This window comes from Loxodonta africana, chromosome 18, assembly GCF_030014295.1.
Source record: "Loxodonta africana isolate mLoxAfr1 chromosome 18, mLoxAfr1.hap2, whole genome shotgun sequence".
NCBI lineage: Eukaryota > Metazoa > Chordata > Mammalia > Proboscidea > Elephantidae > Loxodonta > Loxodonta africana.
In genome coordinates this window covers 31,968,129-31,983,876 of record NC_087359.1, presented here as the reverse complement: position 1 = coordinate 31,983,876, position 15,748 = coordinate 31,968,129, and the positions used below count along the sequence as shown (strand labels likewise).

At 42.3% G+C, this 15,748-nt stretch overlaps 1 protein-coding gene across 3 annotated transcripts in view; it reads right to left on the bottom strand.

Annotated features, from left to right (window-relative positions):
• GJC1 (gap junction protein gamma 1) overlaps window positions 1–9,070 on the bottom strand; it is a 39,714-nt gene extending 30,644 nt beyond the window's left edge. The window contains exon 1 of one of the 3 annotated variants that reach the window (XM_064271026.1): window positions 8,938–9,070. The gene's annotated coding sequence lies outside the window, so the exon portion shown is untranslated. Of the gene's footprint in view, window positions 1–8,225; window positions 8,414–8,437; window positions 8,555–8,937 lie in introns of those variants that run through there. The other 2 variants (XM_010594520.3, XM_064271027.1) reach the window with 2 other exon arrangements.
• Window positions 9,071–15,748: the final 6,678 nt, after the last annotated feature.

The window sequence follows — 15,748 nt, the reverse complement described above, 5'->3', positions numbered from 1 at the left end:
ACCAGAAGGGAAGAACACACTTGGCATTTCTCAAGCTGAAAGGACTGGAAAAAAAAAAAAAAATTCAAGCCTCGAGTTGCAATACTGAAGGATTCTATGGGCAAAATACTGAATAACACAGTAAGCATCAAAAAAAGATGAAAGGATACTGGGGAAGTCAGCACAACTTGACCAAGGCAAAGTCACAGGAGCTTCGCTGACACACCCAAACTTCGGGACCAAGTTACTGGGCTGAGGGCTGGGTACCATGGTCTCGAGAAAATCTAGCTCAATTGACATAACATAGTTTATAAAGAAAATGTTCTACATCTGACTATGGTGAGTAGCGTCTGGCATCTTAAAAGCCTGCAAGCAGCCATCTAGGACACATCTACTGGTCCCATCCTGGCTGGAGCAAAGAACAATGAAGAAAACCAAAGACACAAGGAAAAGATTAGTCCAAAGGACTAATGGACCACAACTACCACAGCCTCCATCAGACTGAACCCAGTGCAACCAGATGGTGCCCAGCTACCAACACAGACTGCTCTGACAGAGATCACAATAGACTGTCCCAGACAGAGCAGGAGAAAAATGTAGAACAAAATTCAAATTCACACATACACAGAAAAGACCTGGTCTGACAGAGACTGAAGAAACCCTGAGAGTACGGCCCCAGGATACCCTTTTAAGGCAGTACTGAAGTCACTCCTGAGGGTCACCCTTCAGCCAAAGATTAGACAGGTCTACAGGGCAGGCAACAACACATGTGAGAAACGTACTTCACGGTTCAATCCCATATATGAGACTAAATGGGTACACCACCCCAAAAGCAAAGACAAGAAGGCAGGAAGGGACAGGAAATGGGGAACCTGGGGTGAAGGGGAGAGTGCTGACACATAGCAGAGTTGGCAACCAACACCACAAAATAATTTGTGTATTAATTGTTTAATAAGAAACTAATTTGCTAACTTTCACCTAAAGCACAATTAAAAAAAAAAAAAGTATATACCCAGAAAAAAAGAAAAAAAAGATGGAAGGAATACAGAGTCACTGTACCAAAAAGAACTGGTTGACATTCAACCATTTCAGGAGGTAGCATATGATCAATACTGATGGTATTTAAGGAAGAAGTCCAAGCTGCACTGAAGCCACTGGCAAAAAATAAAGCTCCAGAAATTGAAAGAATACCAACTGACATGTTTCAACAAATGGATACAACACTGGAAGCTCTCACTCATCTATGCCAAGAAACATGGAAGACAGTTACCTGGCCAACCAACTGGAAGAGATTAGTATTTGTGTCCATTCCAAAAAAAGGTGATCCAACAGAATGTGGAAATTATCAAACAGTATCATTAATATTACACAAAAGTAAAATTCTGCTGAAGAAAATTCAAAACGGCTGTGGCGGTACATCAACAGGGAACTGCCAGAAATTCAGACTAGACTCAGAAGAGGACGTGGAACGAGAGCTATCATTGCTGATGTGAGACAGATCTTGGCTAAAAGCAGAGAATACCAGAAAGATGGTTACCTGTGCTTTATTGACTAGGCAGAGCCATTCGACTGTGTGTATGATAACAAACTGTACATAATATTGGTAAGAATGAAAATTCCAGAACACTTAATTGTGCTCCTGAAGAACCTGTACATATACCAAGAAGCAGTCGTTCAAACAGAACAAGGGAATACTGAGTGGTTTCAAATCAGAAAAGATGTGCGTTGAGGGTTGTATCCTTTCACCCTTATTCAATCTGTATGCTGAGCAAATAATCTGACAAGCCAGACTACATGAAGAACACAGCATCAGGACTGGAGGAAGACTCACTGACAACCTTCCATATACAGATGACACAACACTGCTTGCTGAAAGTGAAGAGGACTTGAAACACTTACTGGTGAAGAGCAAAGATTACAGCCTTCGTTATGGATTACACCTCAACATAAAGAAAACAAAAATCCTCACAACTGGACCAAAAAGCAACCTCATGATAAATGGAGAAAGGACTGAAGTTGTCAAGGATTTGTTCTACTTGGATCCAAAATCAATATTCATGGTAGCAGCAGTCAAGAAATCAAGCAACCCCAACATTACTAGCGAGAATAAAAAAAAAAAAACAGTAACACATGCCGGAGAGGCTGTGGAGAGCTTGGAACTCCTATGCACTGCTGGTGGGAATGTAAAATATAAAATGGTACAACCATTTTGGAACACGTTATGGCGCTTCCTTTAAAAACTAGGAATAGAAATACCATACAACCCAGCAAACCCACTCCTAGGAATACATACTAGAGGGATAAAAGCTGTCACACAAATAGACATGTACACACCCATGTTCACTGCAGCATTATTCACAATAGCAAAAAAGATGGAAACAACCTAAGTGCCCATCAACAGATAAATGGATAAACTATGGTACATACAGACAGTGGAATACTTAGCAACAATAAAGAACAATGATGAATCTGTGAAACACCTCACAATATGGATGAATCTGGAGGGTATTATGCTGAGTGAAGTAAGTCAATCACAAAAGGACAAATACTATATGAGGCCACTATTATCAAAACTCATGAAAAGGTTTACACACAGAAAGAAACAATCTTTGACGGTTATTAGGGAGGGGAGTGGGGGGAAGGGAAAAACACTAACTAGACAATAGATAAGTGGTAACTTTGGTAAAGAGTAAGACAGTAACAATACTGGGCAAGTCAGCACAACTTGACCAAGGCAAGGTCATGGAAGCTTCATAGACACATCCAAACTCCAAGGGACTGAATTACTGGGCTGAGGGCTGTGGGGACCATGGTCTCAGAGAACATCTGGCTCAACTGGCTTAACAGCTTATAAAGAAAATGTTCTACATCCTATTTTGGTGAATAGTGTCTAGAGTCTTAAAAGCTTGTAAGCGGCCATCTAAGATACTCCATTGGACCCACCCCATAAAGAGCAAGGGATAAGGAAGAAAACCAAAGACACAAGGGAAAGATTAGTCCAAAGGACTAACAGACCACGGGTACCATGGCCTCCATCAGAGTGAGTCCAGCACAACTAGATGGTGCCCAGCTACCACCTCTGACTGCTCTGACAGGGTCCAGACAGAGTTGGAGAAAAATGCAGAAGAAAATACTAACTCACAAAAAAAGACCAGACTTACTAGTCTGACAGAGGCTGGAGAAGCCCTGTGAGTATAGCCCCTGGACACCCTTTTAACTCAGTACTGAAGTCACTCCTGAGGTTCACCCTTTATTTAGCCAAAGATTAAACAAGCCCATAAAACAAAATGAGGCTAAATGGGCATACCAGCCCAGAGGCAAGGAGTACAAGGCAGAAGGGGACAGGAAAGCTGGTAAAAGGGAACCGCAAGTCAAGAAGGGGAGTGTTGACATGTCATGGGGTTGGCAATCAAAGTCAGGACGGTGCAGGACCAGGCAGTGTTTTGTTCTGTTATACAGAGGGTCACTATGAGTTGGAATCCAGTTAAAGACACCTCGTGGATGAGAGCAAACTGCTTAGAGATATATGCCTATAAAGTATAAAGAAATGCAAGGGAATAATAAATTGAAGTTGGTGATTACCTCTGGTAAGGAGGCCTACAGCTGGGGGTGGGGAGGGGGAGAAAGGATGCAATCAGGTAGGGGCACACAGAGGACTTCAACAGTATTGGTACTGTTTTATTTCTTAAGCTGCCAAGTGGCACACATGTACTCATTGTAGTATTCTTTATTACTTTTTCTGTCTTAAATATTTCATAATACACTTTTTTTTTTTTAAAGAGAGAATGAGGAAAGACCATTTAGAAACTGCTATAATAGCCTTTGAGTCAGAATCATCATGATGGCAAAGGGTTTGGTTTTTGGTTTTTCTAACAGTCTTGGGAAGAGGCAGCCTAGACTGGGATAGGGAAACTGAGACTAATCTTGAGTCTAGCCTCAAAAAGAAGTTGACAGAGTCACTTATTGAAAGACGGAACAATGAAGAAGGTCTAGGTTTAGAGTCAAGATCAAGAGCTCAATATGGACAACTCAATCCAAAGTGCCTCTGAGTATCTAAATGGAGATACTAAGCAGGCAGCTGGCGTAAGAAAAGGATTCTGGGCTAGAGATTAAAATTTGTGAGTCTTCAAAATATACATGGTAACTGAAGCTACAGACTGGATAAGATTAGGGTGAGAAGAGAGGAAGACTATGGACCAAGATTCGAGCCAGACCATCAACTGCAGATCTGGCTGCGCAGTTTCTTCTGAGTCTCAGTTTCTTTCTCTGTAGAATGTGGATTACAATAGTATCTACCTTCTAAGGATTAAAACAAGTTAATTCACATAGAACACCTGTTGTCAGAAGTCGTCCAATCGATTTCAACTCATGGCAACCCCAAGTGTGCAAAGTAGAACTGCTTCATAGGGTTTTCAAGACTGTGACCTTTCTGAAGCAGATCTTCAGGCCTGTCTCCCGAGGAGTCTCTGGCTGGGTTTGAAGCACCAACCTTTCAGTTAGTAGTTGAGTGCTTAACCTGTTGTAGCACTGCCAGAACAATGCCTGGCAGGTATTAAATGCACAGTACATGTTGGCTATTAACATATCATGTCTAATGCATACGTGCACTCTTAATCTTTTACCAAAAACCAGCTCTCAGGAGGTAATCTGTTATTGCTCATTGATTTTATTCTGAATCTGTTTCTTTCAGAGGTGTTATTATCAAATTAAGCTTTTTCTCTAATTGTAAAATTTCTCATAAGGGAATCTGAGGCATCAGTCAGCAGGTCAGGAGGTATTGTTTTGAGGAGCAGAGGATTCTCAGAACTCATCGAACTCTATCAGTACTCCATATACCCAAGGCCAAGACTCCATAAGAAATGTGGAGGAATTAAATTCAGTCTCTGAAAAGTATCTGAAGAGATGGGGATGGAGGGAAATTATTTTTTATCCTTGAATTAAACAGCCATTTTATAGCATGCAACGAGTAGAAGGCTCCCTTGCCCCTATTTTTATTTGTAAATGCTTGTCCCTTTTTTTTATTGTCGCAAATAAATATACATCACAACCTTTGTCAATTTAACATTTTTATTGTATACAATTTAGTGACATCAACTACATTAACCGCATTGTGTAATCAGTGAGTCTTAAACAACGTGCCCTAATGTATCAATCCTTTTACCCATGTAACATGGTCAGTTTATCTGGTCAACACACATACATATATATTACCCTGAGGGGGAGAAGATCTGGTAGAGGAGTTGGTGGGAAAAAACCGGAGAGAAGAAACAAAGAGGAAGGAGGGAAAATTACAACCTAAGTGAAGGGTATCTCAGGAAACAATGTTTTGAATTCAAATAAACACCAACTCTGGATGGACTATTATGAATCCCACGTCCAAGAATGAGTCGAAGGGAATCCCCTAAAAATAGACAGTCCTCCATTTTACTCTGAATATTCCCAGAAGGAATTTTATAACTCACTCATCAGTTATGTAACAGTAAACTCATTTAAAAGGAATAAATCTTCCAAAGATATAAATTAAAAAAAATGTTTATAACTATTTGAGAGTTGAATAGTTTAGAAATTAAAGGTTAAAAACATAAGTGTGTGAAGTTTATTCCATGTTTGCTATTTCTATGGGGGGGAAGCAAAATTTAATTCTGAAATCCTATACATTTCTTTTGTTTCAAAGATTTTAGATAATTTCCCGATTGCTAAGCTTTTCAGCATGTTAAACTGTGAACATTTTGAGAGAAAAAACCATATAGTATAAGCCTTATATCTTCACCATCTAGCCCAGTGCCTGACACTGATCTGAACAGTTCAGTGAATGAATGAATAGCTACCAGAACACTTTTATCCAAATTTTGCTGGTGCTACAATATCATCATTCTACAGAGCTTGTCGTTGCTTATGCTATAAGCAGAGATCTTGTCTTGGCAAAAAGCCTTTGAACGAGACATTCCACAGATCTAAATCATAAACTATTGTCATGGAATGCTGTCAGCCACTGCATCCTGCACAACTCAAGAGTATACTACTGTATACCAGTATTGACTGACTGTTCATTCATTCTTGAGACTTAAGGGAATAAGATAATACATTTGAACAGGTCATTACTTCCACAGAAGCTAAATGATTAACTCATCACTTGTAGCATGTTTAAAAAACAATGATGGCACTTAGCTGTTATCAACAGTTCAGAACTCTTTTCTATGTCTAAGTTTCGGGTTAATGATATTAGCCAAAATCTATCTTCTAATATCTAGTCTCAGAAGAAAGGTATGCAAAAGCAAGAGTAATCACTACCTTTTCTTTTCCTAAATTTTTATCAGCAGATATTTTGACACACCCCTCATTAATTCTGAAATGTGAAAAAACTTCAAATAAAACCAACAGCCTTCAAAATACGTTTTAAAAACTTTTGGAATTCTTATCTTTGTCCTGAATTAAGTATGGAACAAACACTATGTATTTATTAAGAGAATAATGCTCTCAACTTTAAATATATATATTCTATTTTAGGACCCAAATTACTAAATTGGTACGTGAACCTGTGGCTAACTGGGGAGGAAAGGGGAATAACCAGAGACAGAACTCTGCATCCCTTCCCTCTAGCTGATCTATAAAAAAAAAATTATTGAGGTAATAGCACTTAAAAGTAAAATTGTTATGCTGGAGATAGACTAACTTCTTAAATTCTTTGGATTAAGGGCAAAATGCAATTCTACCTCCATGAACTCTCTCTACTGAGAAAGTTACTGGGTCCTTTGCTCCTTTTTAAGTCAAGTGTGGTGGTCACCTAGAGCAAGCAGAAAACCAATTCCGAAGTCAAACAACCTAAAAAGAAGTTAAAAGTATTACCTTTGGAAAGGACATTTGAGATGCTTTGGAAAAGCACATAACTGTGTAAGACGTATAGTAAATAATATTAAATCACTACAAATTAGAACAAATTCTAAAAGGAAAATTCCCATATAACTTTTATGTAGTCTCTTCAGAATGTTGTTTGCCTACAACACTCTGCTTACAAAGATCTGGCAAAAACTAAGACACAGATTTGCTTGCCAGAGATTTTTTTTTTTTTTAACCTTTTACCCAGAAGAGTTCATGTTTAATTCTGCCATTTTATACAGCACTTAAGGAATCTGCAATATACAAATTCTAAATTCCAAAAACAATCAGCAAGCTTAACCACAATTCACGATATTTTCAGTGAAGAGCTCTGGAATTACCTCATTTATTTTTCTGCATTCTTATTCTGAGTATCTAAAACCCCCTTTAGGGGGAAAAGATCTGAACTCTAAGTCACATTATTAGTCCTTTTATTCTACAAATATTTATGTACTTGGGATATGTTGTTCTCTACTTATCAAGGAATTAAAATCCCTCTAATTGAGTTTGATTTCTATAGCCTTCACATATACTCACTTAAACGTTTACACAACACACGTACAATAATTTTAGCTTTATGAAGCATACAAGATAACACTTATCCAAAGCAACTTGCTTTCACATATATCCTCACTTAAATGTATACACAACACACACAAAATAATTTTCGCCTTATTAGGCATACAAGGTAACACATAACCAAAACAACTTACTGTAACTTGATTTACTCTATTTCACAAAGAATAAATTTGATACTAACAAAATCGTAAGCACGATGAAATAGGTACCATTACCAGTTCTTACTGAACAAAAATTCCTTCAAATGATAAAACCATACTCGCTCGTTGCAGAAAGTAAAAGTAATACCAATCTTAGAAACACCGGCAAAAAACAAATTCTAAACCGCACATTCAGGTCCGTCTTTTTAACTCAAAGCTCCAAGGCAGCCGCCGACCACAGAACTGCCCACAATCACACCGTTAGCGCGCCTTCTCTAAATTTTGAAGGTGAAGACTAAAGAAAAAAACAACTCTTCAAAGTTACACCAAGTGGAAAAAAATACATCATTTAAAAAAAGGAAACGTGTTCATCAAGACGTGACTACCGGCCCTGGGATAATCTTTAAAACTAGCCAAAAATATCCACTTGAAGTCTTCCTAAAACCAAACAATAGTTTAGCTGAATTGGTAAAGAATGTCCGTATTGAACATTAGGCTCTTTTAAGACCTATCTGTAGGGGATCAAATTGACAAGAGCAACTCGAAAGATTAGACAGGAATTTAGGGGGCAGCGAATTTATGTTAACGGGGGGAAAACAGAACAGAAGGGTGAGAAGGGCTGCACAACTTAATCAATGTCACTTACTGTACCTGTAAAACTGTAGAATTGGTGTATGTTCTGCTGCGTATATCCTCGACAACATACATAAATAATTTTTTTTTTAAAAGAGGCGACTATCACCCTAGTCTTCTCACCCCCAACACACAACGTTAAATCCTTCCAGCCCTCCAACTAAATCTTCTCTAAAACACTCCCAGGAGGAGGGGTCCCGGCAGGGAGATGTTAGAAGAGTAAAACTAACCCGCACGCCGCACGGAGTGATGTCAGGGGCCGAGTGTCCGGGAGACAAAGACCAGCCCGCGAAGCGACCAGGCGGCGAGGGGCGGTCCCGGCGTGTCCCTGCGCCCCTAACCGCCCGGAGGAGTTGCGAGCACAGCCAAGGTGCGCGCCGGGGTCCTGCGGGCTGCCCGCCGGGCCCGACCTGGGTCCGGGTACCAGCGCGGCCGCAGCGGCCCGGACCCGCCCCCGAGCCGTTTCCCTCCCAATTTGGAAACCGCGCGCCTGGGGACAAAGGGGGAGGGCGCGCCGGGAGCGGCGGCAGGACGCGGGCGGCGCTGCCCGTCCGGGCTCTGCGGGAACCCCTCGGCGGCGCCCCTTTCCCTCCCCCAGCCCCCGGCCGCGCTCCTTCCCGGACCCCCGTTCTCCTCGGCCCTCCTCCGGACTCCCCACAAGTTCCTCCGCCACCCCTGAGTCCCGCCCCTAGCCCGCTTCTCCACAGCCGGCCCTGGGGCAGCCCCTCACCGGGCGGCAGGTTCTCTCGGAGCCGCCTCCTCCGCCGGGCCTCGGCCCGTCCCGCCAGCGGCCGCCTCATGTGTCTCGCGTCGCCATCGCCTTGGCCGCCACCCTCGCCGCTCCTCCACCTCCTTCGCCACCGACTTCGCCTCAGTCTCCAGCCGAGGCTGAACCCGCTCCCGCCGCCGCCTCCCGCTCCCGCCGCCCGGACCCGCGGGGAGGCGCCTGCGCACTACGCACCGCGGTGGGGGCAGGGGCGTCCCGCCGCGGCCTGGGAGCGGGGGTCGCGCGGCACGTGGCGCTCGGGTGGGAGCCCCCCCACGTCCAGCCCCGGAGCGCGCGGCCCGCGGCAAGAGCGTCCAACTTTCCGCAGTCTGGTCCGCTCGCTCCCCTGCTGTCCCCGACGCGCCGGAGTCGCTGCGCGTGCAGAACCCACGCTCGGGGGGTCTGGATCGCAGATCTCGTCTCTCCGACAGTTCTGTCGACCAGCTTGGTTCTCGGGACAGGAGCCCCCCGCGGGCCATGCCTCGGTTTGAGCGGGCTCTCAAGGCGCCGTGAAGGACGCCTACCTGGGTCTCCAGGGTTTCTTCAAACGAGCCTCGGAGTTGTCTTCTCTGCTCTCGGCCAAGGCCTTGGTCCAGGCAACGCGGGACGGTGATGCTCTGCTCCACGTTCTGCTCTAAAGTTACTCTAGGATTTTACGGGCCCTCGGTGGGTCAACCAGCCAAGCACCTTTGAGTCGTGGCTTTTAGAGGACTGCTAGGTACTTTTAAGGTCCTGAGATTCTCAGATTAGAAAGACCCTAATAGGCTATTTCCTCTTAACCCCTTGCATCCCAGCGGGATCCTATTCAGCGGATTTTCTAAAAAAAAAATCTTGTATACTTAAGAATTTCCAGTCTTAAACTGCCTGGTAGGAAGCTGAAACCCCCCCAAATGCTTTAAGTAGAGTGAGTCCGTGCAGAACAAAGAAGGCATACTCTGCTTTGTATAGCGTTTAACAGCTCCTGAATCAGCTCATTTAACCGTCGAGGGCAGTGGGTTTTTGTATATAAAAGGATGGGCTTCTGTTTTCCCCTTTTGACCGGAGAGGAAATTAAGCTTTAACAGATGAAGTGATTTGCAGCAGTCAAAATCCCCCAGTCCCCCAAAGATAGGCCTAAACCCCTAGTCCCCAGGTTTAAAACTTAAGTGCTGGGCATCTGATCCACTGACAAGTTTTGTTTGGCCAGGGTGGTATTTTCCAAAAAAAGGAATTAATTGCCGAAATTTAAAGATCCGGAGTTTTTGGCTTTTCTTTAAAAATAAAAAGAAAAATCTAAAGATTTGCTCACTTTGGGCCCCTATTTTCGGGTGGCAGTTACTTCTGAGTTACATTTGTTTATCCAGGGCAGGCACTGCTCCTGCACAGCTCCTTTAATCATTTTTTATTACCTGCTTGGCCTCTGTGGAGGAGTCCCCGGTGGTTAATATGCTCTCCTGTTACCTAAAGGTTGGAGGTTCCAGTCCACCTAGAGGTGCTCGGAAGAAAGGGCTGGCAGTCTACTTCCTAAAAATCAGCCATTGAAAACCCTATGGAGCACAGTTCTACTCTGACACACATGCCTCTCCATGAATCGTAGTATATACTCTATGGGTGTTTAAATTCTGCATCCCCTATACTTGCCAGGCCACATTCTTCCCCCAATTTCATGCTCCCTCTTGATTTAGGGTATAATATTGGGAGTCATTATTCCCTGTCTTTGAGGACAGAGAATGTGACCCAGCTGGAGCTGGGCTCACAAGGACTCAGAAGGACACATCGACTGGGCCCTGAGGTATAAAGACAATAGATAGAATAATCTTGGAAAATTTCTTTCAGGGAAACTTTCACATAAGCCAGAACACAAAAGACTTTCCACTCTTATCTTTTTCTGTTAACATTTAGTGAATAGAAATTTGTTGGACCAATGAAGACCCTCCTGACTGTCCTTACTGAAACCTGTACCAATGATTGTTAAGAAAGGCAATTCAAAATGTAGGATGACAGTTTCTAGCCAATCTGTGAAAAGGTGAAGCTTTCAATGGTTTTGCCCATTTGTAATGTTAATATATACTGATGACTCTGTAACCTTCCTTGGACTCGGGCAGACATGGCTGTGGCAGCATGCTTGTCGGTTTTCCCATTCTTTCTTACTCTGTAATATTTCCTTGGACTCAGGCAGACATAGCTCTGGCAACATGCTTTGTCCACTTCTCAACTTTTATCCTTTTGAATATATGCCGAATAAAACTTTCTTTTTGCTTTACTAAACTTAGAGATGTTTTTTCCCCACAACACTCTCTATAGATGTATTTAAAATGATAAGTGTGAAAGCCCTGTAAATATATGAAAATATGAATGAAAAACATTTTAATTAAAATAAGACAGGAGACAGCATAATTGCACCCATTCCCCCTTTGCCATCCAGTCATTTCCGACCTGTAGCAACCCTGTAGGACAGAACTGCTCCATAGGGTTTCCAAGGAGCAGCTGTTGGAATCAAACTGCTGATCTTTTGGTTAGCAGCTGAGCTCTTAACCTCTTAACTACTGTGTCACCAGGGCTCCACATAATTGTACATACTGGTTAAAATATTAAGATTCTCACACCCTGCTAGTGCAAGTATATATTGGTATGAATTACTTCAAAAAACTGTTTGGCAACATTGCGAAGAATGGAAATTCCAGAACACTTAATTGTGCTCCTGAGGAACCTGTACATAGATAAAGAGGCAGTTGTTCTAAGAGAACAAGGGGACAGTGCGTGAATTAAACTCTGGAAATGTGTGCGTCAGGGTTGTATTCTTTCACCATACCTATCCAGTCTGTATGCTTAGCAAATAATCTGAGAAGCTGGCCTATATGAAGACAAACAGGGCATCAGGATTGGAGGAAGACTCTTTAACCTGCCTTATGCAGATGACACAACCTTGCCTGCTGAAAGCGAAGAGGACTTGAAGCATTTATTGATGAAGATCAAAGACTACAGCCTTCAGTATGGATTACACCGCAACATAAACAAAAATCCTCACAACCGGACCGATAAGTAACATCATAATAAATGGAGAAAAGACTGAAGTTGTCAAGGATTTCATTTTACTTGGATCCACCATCAACAGCCATGGAAGCAGCAGTCAAGAAATCAAAAGATGCATTGCATTAGGCAAATGTGCTGCAAAAGATCTCTTTAAAGTGTTAAAAAGTCAAGATGTCACCTTGGAGACTAAGGTGAGCTTGCCTGAAGCCATGGTGTTTTCGATCGCATCATATGCATGTGAAAGCTGGACAGTGACTAAGGAAGATGGAGGAATTGATGCCTTTGAATTGTGGTGTTGGTGAAGAATATTGTATATGCTGTGGACTGCCAAAAGAATGGACAAATCTCTCTTAGAAGAAGTACAACCAGAATGCTCCTTGGAAGCAAGGATGGTGAGACTATGTCTCACATATTTTGGACATGTTATCAGGAGAGATCAGTCCCTAGAGAAGGACACGATGCTTGGTAAAGTAGAGGGCCAGTGAAAAAGAGGAAGACTCTGAACAAGACAGATTGACACAGTGGCTGCAACAGTGGGCTTAAGCATTATGGTTATGAGGATAGCACAGAACCGGGCAATGTTTCATTCTATTGTACATAGGGTTGCTATGAGTCGGAACTGACTCCACAGCACCTAACAACAGCAACACTAAAGCTGAGCCTATGAATACACCAAATCAAACGAAACTCACTGCTGTTGAGTCAATTCCGACTCATAGCAGCCCTATAGAACAGAGTAGAACTGCTTCATAGGGTTTCCAAGGCTGTAAATCTTTACGGAAGCAGACTGCCACATCTTTCTCCTAAGGAACAGCTGGTGGGTTCGTACTGCCAACCTTTGAGTTAGCAGCCAGACACTATAACCACTGTGCCACAGGGCTGCTTATGCATACACTAAAAAAATAAAAAAAAACTTTTAGGACCCTGCAATTCCATGGAAATTTCACAGAAATGCATATATTCTGTTCACCAAAATATTTGTATTAGAGTATTCTCTAATACTCTATTAGTAACAGTCGAAAAACTGGAAACTATTTGTAACAGTCAAAAACTATTTGGCTATTTTAGGAGACTAAATGGGCACACCAGCCCAGGGGCAAGGACAAGAATGCAGGAGGGGACAGGAAAGCTGGTAATGGGGAAACTAAGATTGAGAAAAGGTGAGTGTTGACATGTCGTGGGGTTGGCAACCAGTGTCACAAAACTATATGTGTATTAATTGTTTAATGAGAAGCCATTTTACTCTGTAAATCATCTAAAGTACAATAAAAAAAAGATGGATGAATAAACAAAATGTGGCACATGCATAAAATGGAATATATATATAAAAAAGGCTCTTTGGCTATTTTAATAGCCAAAAAACTAGAAACTACCCAAATGCCTGTCAACCACAGAATAGATAAACTGTGTTATATTCGTATAATGGTACATTATGCCACAATGAGAATGAACAATCTACAATTACATACAGCAAAATAGATGGATCTCACAAAAATTGTTTCCATTTATACAAAGTTTAAAAACAGGTGAAACTATTTGTGCTGTTAGAAGTAAGACTAGCGGTTACCCTGTGGGTAGGAGTAGTGACTGGAAGGAAGCCTGAGGGGCATTTAGGAAAGGAGAGCCGGCTGGTCATGTTCGCTTCTGGACGCTGAATCCATGGGTGTGTTCAGTTGGTACATTGAGCAGTTTGCTTTTTTTTATTTCGTTGTTGAGAGTATACGCAGCAAAACATACACCAATTTGACAGTTTCTACATGTACCATCGAGTGAGATTTATTACATTCTTTGAGTGATGTAACCATTCTCACCCTCCTTTTCTGAGTTGTGTCTCCACCATCAACATAAATTCACTGCCCCCTAAGTTTCCTGTGTAATCTTTTGAGTTGCTCTTGTCAGTTTGATCCCCTACAGATAGTTCTTAGAAACCCTGGTGGTGTAGTGGTTAAGAGCTAAGGCTGCTTAACCAAAAGGTCAACAGTTCAAACTGATTGGGTGCTCCTTGAAAACTCTATGGGGCAGTTCTACTCTATCCTATAGGGTTGCTATGTCTCGACAGCAATGGGTTTGGTTTTGGTTTTTCATAGATAGCTCTTAAGGAGTCCTGATGGTGTAGTGGTTAAAGAGCTTGGCTACTAACCAAAAGGTCAGTGGTTTGAGTCCACCAGCTGCTCTGCAGGAGAAAGATGTGGCAGTCTGCTTCTGTAAAGATTTACAGCCTTAGAAACCTTATGGGGCTGTTCTACTCTGTCCTATCGAGTGGCTGAGCCAGAATCGACTCGATGGCAGTGGGTTTGGGTTTTTAGATAGTTCTTAAAAGAGCATAATGCTCAAGGCAGACATTTTTACTGGTTAAGCTAAACTATTGTTTGGTTTTAAGAAGACTTCAGAAGATATATTTGGTTTAAGGCTTAAAGATTATCTCAGGGCAATAATTGCAGGGGTTCACTCAACTTTCATGGCTCCAGGAAAGTCTGGAGTGAGCTGTACACTTTTGATAGTGTACTTCAATAAAAAGCCTTAAATAATGTTAAATACTTGAATATATATATATATAATCAAACATTTATTAGGTATTATTTTCCTATAAATTCATGGATGAACCTTCCAAGGAAGACTTCCCAGCTTTTATCATCACCCATTTTTCATGGAGATTGAGAACAATATACTTTCCTTCTAAATTTGTTACTTTACTACCAAGCCTGCAGTCCTGTCTCTCTTCTGGCAAAATCATCCAGAGGTAGAAACTTTTAAAGATGGGGAAAAACGAGATCTAGGGAAGCTAAGTTGTCTTGCCTCTAGATGGTTAAAAAAGCAAAAATATTATCTCAATCTTTGTTCTCCTAGTCAGAATTCTTTCTCTCCTCTGTCACCTTGCTAGCTAGTGACATCCTTCAATCCAGTTACAGGTGGGGAAACTGAGGCCACAAGTCTAGGCCAGTTGCTCTGTAGTCTGGGAATTTACCCAAAGTTCTGAGCAAACCAGGGTGTTTGAACATGAGCCCAATGCATCTCAGCTCCTAGAAGAGAGCCCAGCACACAGTAGGAGCTTAGGAAGTATGTATTTGCTGAGTGAATGAGTGAATAAAGACTCTTCGTTCCTAGTACAAAAAGACTACTGAAGAGGAGAGGAAAAAAAAAGCCCAGGTTCTAAACAGGGAACTGGGTCTGGTTTCCAGCCTCTGGCAGGGAGTGCAGAGGCCGGGTCCTGTGAGAACCATGTCACTTTTTATTCACATGAGACCCAGGGCAGGAAAGGATCAAAACCCAATTTGAGAACTTGAGAGTCGCTCTAGGGCTCTGTGGTTTGGGAATGGTGGGGTCAACTTGAAGGCTGCAGTGTGTCACTATTTCCATTACACATTTTCCAGGGTCCCAACTTGGTTGGCTGGTAAACTCAGAATTGATTCCTCCTGGTGGTTAGGAGTAGAGGTCCAGAGAGGTGGGATTCTGGAAAGCTGCCTGCTGGCAGCAGAGAGGCCTGCCTGCCTGCCCCTAGACTAACCCAATAATAAGGAAGAATTGTTAAAAAAGAGTTCTTGATTACTCCGGCTAACAAATCCCTGATAATCCCCAGCACTTTCAGTCAACCTGTGGGACACTGGTGGTGTAGTAGTTAAGTGCTATGGCTATTAACCAAGAGGTCGGCAGTTCAAATCTACCAGGCACTCCTTGGAAACTCTATGGGGCACTTCTATTCTGTCCTATAGGGTCACTATGAGTCGGAATCGACTCAATAGCAATGGTTTGGTTTTTTTGGTGG